Here is a 5,212-nt window from a genome sequence, read left to right on the forward strand (position 1 = left end):
AATCAATACACATGCGCCACCCCGTAACTGTTCTTGTAGGAACCAGTTCATTTTTTTCATTATGAATCACTGTCATGCCTCCCTTTTTTGGGACGACTTGAACAAGGCTCACCCAGGGGCTATCAGAAATAGGATAAATAATCCCAACCTCTAGTAACTTGGTGACCTCTTTCTGCACCACTTCCTTCATGGCAGGATTTAGCCGCCTCTGTGGTTGAACCACTGGTTTGGCATTATCCTCCAATAGGATTTTGTGCATGCATCTAGCTGGGCTTATGCCCTTAAGGTCACCTATGGACCACCCAAGAGCTGTCTTGTGTGTCCTTAGCACTTGAATAAGTGCTTCCTCTTCCTGTGAATTTAAAGCAGAGCTTATGATCACTGGAAAAGTGTCACCTTCTCCCAGAAATTCATATTTCAAGGATGGTGGTAGTGGCTTGAGCTCGGGTTTGGGAGGTTTTTCTTCTTTCAGAAGAAAGTTCAGAGGCTCTTTCATGTCCCCTGAATCCTCCAAATCAGGCTGAACATCTTTAAAGATGTCTTCCAACTCTGATTCGAGACTCTCAGCCATGTTGATCTCTTCTACCAAAGAGTCAATAAGATCAACTTTCATGCAGTCTGTTGATGTGTCTGGATGCTGCATGGCTTTGACAGTGTTCAACTTGAACTCATCATCGTTGACTCTCAGGGTTATTTCCCCCTGTTGGACGTCAATGAGGGATCGTCCAGTTGCTAGGAAGGGTCTTCCTAGAATGAGAGTAGCACTCTTGTGCTCCTCCATTTCCAGCACAACAAAGTCAGTGGGAAAGGCGAATGGCCCAACTCTGACAATCATGTCCTCAATCACGCCTGATGGGTATTTAGTGGAACCATCAGCAAGTTGGAGACATATCCGGGTTGGTTTAACTTCTTCAGTTAAGCCAAGCTTCCTGATAGTGGATGCAGGTATTAGGTTGATGCTTGCCCCAAGATCGCATAAAGCTGTCTTAGTGCAATTACCTTCTAGTATGCATGGTATCAGAAAACTCCCCGGGTCTTTAAGCTTTTCAGGAAAGCTTTTCAGAATGACTGCACTGCATTCTTCAGTGAGGAGAACTCTTTCTGTTTCTCTCCAATCCTTCTTATGACTCAAGATCTCTTTCATGAACTTGGCATAAGAAGGTATTTGCTCAAGTGCTTCTGCAAATGGAATCTTTATTTCAAGAGTCCTGAGATAATCTGCAAAGCGAGCAAATTGATTATCCTGCTCCTCTTTCCGGAGTTTTTGAGGATAAGGTATCTTGGCTTTATATTCTTCAACCTTAGTTGCTGCAGGTTTATCGCCTACAGAAGTGGTTGAAGAAGCCTTTTTAGAGGGATTGTTATCAGCATTTTTGTGTGTCTGATCCCTCACTGGCAATTGAGTTCCAGAGTTAGAAGCTGGAGTGACGTTAGACGCCAGCTCACTGTCTGTTCCTGGCGCCTGGACGCCAGAAATGTGCCCATTTTGGGCGTTCAACGCCAGATTCTTGCCCTTTTCTGGCGTTGAACGCCAATCCTGCCTTATTTCTGGCGTTGAACGCCAGTTGTGGGCATGGTCTGGCGTTCAGCGCCAGCCTTCCACCAATTTTCTGGCGTTTTAGCGCCAGAATTATTCTTCCTGGGCTCTTACTGTCCTCAGGTGAATCTTTGGTGGGTTGCTCATTTCTTGACTTTTTGATGCCTTGAGGTGGGGTATTTAATGTTTTCCCACTTCTTAATTGAACTGCTTGGCATTCTTCTGCTATTTGCCTTGATAGCTGCTGCTTTGTTTGCTTAAACTGTTCGTCCATATGTATATTAGCTATCTTTGTCTCTTGTAACCTGTCCTTAAATTCGGCTAGCTGCTTTGTTAGAAAATCCAATTGCTGATTGAATTCAGCAGCTTGTTTTACAGGACTGAGTTCAGCAGTTACTGTTTTAACCTCTTCATTCATGGAAGGGTTGCTGCTTAGGTACAGATGCTGATTCCTGGCAACTGTATCAATGAGCTCTTGAGCCTCTTCAATTGTCTTTCTCATGTGGATAGATCCACCAGCTGAGTAATCTAAAGACATCTGGGCTCCTTCTGCAAGCCCATAGTAGAAGATGTCTAACTGAACCCACTCTGAGAACATTTCAGAGGGGCATTTTCGTAGCATCTCTCTGTATCTCTCCCAGGCATCATAAAGAGATTCATTATCTCCTTGCTTGAAGCCTTGGATGTCCAGCCTTAGCTGGGTCATCCTTTTTGGAGGGAAATATTGATTCAGGATTTTTTCTGTCAGCTGTTTCCATGTCCTTATGCTGGCCTTAGGTTGGTTATTCAACCACCTCTTAGCTTGATCTTTTACAGCAAATGGAAACAGTAATAGTCTGTAGACATCCTGATCTATTTCTTTATCATGTACTGTGTCAGTAATCTGTAGAAACTGTGCCAGAAACTCTGTAGGTTCTTCCTGTGGAAGACCGGAATACTAGCAACTTGCTGCACCATGATAATGAGCTGAGGATTCAACTCAAAGCTACTGACTCCAATGGAGGGTATGCAGATACTACTCCCATATGAAGCAGTAGAGGGGTTAGAATATGACCCCAGAGTCCTCCTGGACTGTTCATTTCCGCTTAGGTCCATGATGGAGAAAAGGAGATGATGTAAAATAGAAAAAATATTTTTATTTATTTATTTATATATTTATTTCGAAAATGAAATAAATTAAAATAAATAAAAATTGAGTGAAGATTTTCGAAAAACTGAGGAGAGAGAAAGTGGTTAGGAAGTTTTGAAAAGGATATGATGATTTTTTTTTTTAAAAAGTTTTAAATTTTGAAATAAAAAATTTGAATTTTTAGAAATATATTTCGAAAAATTGTTTTTAAAATAGAGAGAAAAGATATTTTTGATTTTTAAGAGGAAAGAGAAAAGCAATAAGATAGCACAAGATTTAAAATTTTTAGATCTAATGCTCCTTATTTTCGAAAATTTTGGAGGGAAAACACCAAGGAACACCAAACTTAAAAATTTTAAGATCAAGACACAAGGAAAACTCAAGAACACTTTGAAGATTCACAAGAACACAAGAACATGAAGGAAGAACATCAAACTTAAAATTTTTTAGAAAACCAAAATAAATTTTCGAAATTTTTTTTTTTGAAAAATCAACAAGAAAACACCAAACTTAAAGTTTGGCACAAAATTTAATAAAGAAAATATTATTTATGAAAAGGTTTTAAAAAGAGTGTACCAAACTGCCACGGGCTTAGACTAACGCTCTAGCCAATTGGGCAGTAAATGTAACACTTGTTTTAAAGAAGGATATTTTTAACCAAGAACAATAATAAGAGACTCTAAACCAAAAAAAAAAATTTCCTAATCTAAGCAACAAAATAGTCCGTCAGTTGTTCAAACACGAACAATCCCCGGCAACGGCGCCAAAACTTGGTGCACGAATTATGAATCACACTTTCACAACTCGTACCACTGACCAGCAAGTGCACTGGGTCGTCCAAGTAATACCTCACGTGAGTAAGGGTCGAATCCCACGGAGATTGTTGGTTTGAAGCAATCTATGGTTATCTTGTAAATCTTAGTCAGGAAGTCAATTATGTTTATCAGTTGAATTGCAAATAAACAATAGAGCATGGATTAAAGGTTACTTGTTATGCAGTAATGGAGAGTATGTTGGAGTTTTGGAGATGCTTTGTCTTCTGAATCTCTGCTTTCCTCTGTCTTCTTGTTCACGCACGCACGTCCTCCTATGGCAAGCTGTGTGTTGGTGGATCACCGTTGTCAATGGCTACCTTCCATCCTTCCAGTGAAAACTACGCTCACGCGTTCTGTCACAGCACGGCATATCACCGGTTGGTTCTCAATCTGGTTGGAATAGGATTTACTATCCTTTTGCGTCTGTCACTAACGCCCAGCCTTCAGGAGTTTGAAGCTCGTCACAGTCATTCAATCCTTGAATCCTACTCGGAATACCACAGACAAGGTTTAGACTTTTCGGATTCTCATGAACGCCGCCATCAGTTCTAGCTTATACCACGGAGATTCTGATTAAGGAATCTAAGAGATACTCATTCAATCGTATATAGAACAGAGGTGGTTGTCAGGCACATGTTCATGATTTGAGGAAGGTGATGAGTGTCACAGGTCATCACTTCCATCACAGTTAAGCGCGAATGAACATCTTAGATAGGAACAAGCGTGTTTGAATGGAAAACAGAAATACTTGCATTAATTCATCGAGACACAGTAGAGCTCCTCACCCCAACAATGGGGTTTAGAGACTCATGCCGTCAAAGAATACAAGGGTTTGATCTAAAATGTCATGAGATCCAAAATAAGTCTCTAAAAGTTGTTTAAATACTAAACTAGTAGCCTAGGTTTACAGCAAATGAGTAAACTATGATGGATGATGTAGAGGCCCACTTCTGGGGCCCACTTGGTGTGTACTGGGGCTGAGAATTAAGCAATCACTGATTTTGAGTTCTGTAGATCCAGAAAATCCACTTTGAGTGTAGGGAGGTCAGAATCCAACAGCATCAGCAGTCCTTTTTCAGCCTGAATCAGATTTTTGCTCAGCTCCCTCAATTTCAGCCAGAAAAATACCTGAAATTACAGAAAAACACACAACTCATAGTAAAGTCCAGAAATATGAATTTTTCCTAAAAACTAATAAAAATAGACTAAAAACTAACTAAAACATACTCAAAACTATATGAAATTATCCCAAAAGCGTATAAAATATCCGCTCATCAGCCATCCGTGCGAACGCGTACCCACGCGTCCGCGTTGCTTGCGCCGCACAGCTTATCCTAATCTGCCAACATATCTTATCTTTCTCTTCCCCTAATCCTACTTTTTCTTTTCCCTCATTATTTTCTTCCCCTTTCTTCTTCTTCCTTTTTTTCTCACTTTCTACTTTCTCTCTCTCCACCATTAACAAGGTTTTTCTTTCTTCTTCCCTCCTTACTTTTCTATTCTTCTTAATTTATGTTTTCTTCTTCTTTTCTTTTTCTTTTTACTTGCATTATCCATGTTTTCTTTTTCTTTTAATCGGTGTTAGAAATTTAGTAGGGTCATTATTATTCCTTATGATATGCTTGTGGATTGTTGCAAAATTATTTGGCAATTATATATTAATTTTTAAGGGTTGCTTGCATGTTCCAATTCAATACTTTCAATAGCTTATTCACCATGCATGCTATGTGT

Source organism: Arachis hypogaea, chromosome 11 (assembly GCF_003086295.3).
Source record: "Arachis hypogaea cultivar Tifrunner chromosome 11, arahy.Tifrunner.gnm2.J5K5, whole genome shotgun sequence".
NCBI lineage: Eukaryota > Viridiplantae > Streptophyta > Magnoliopsida > Fabales > Fabaceae > Arachis > Arachis hypogaea.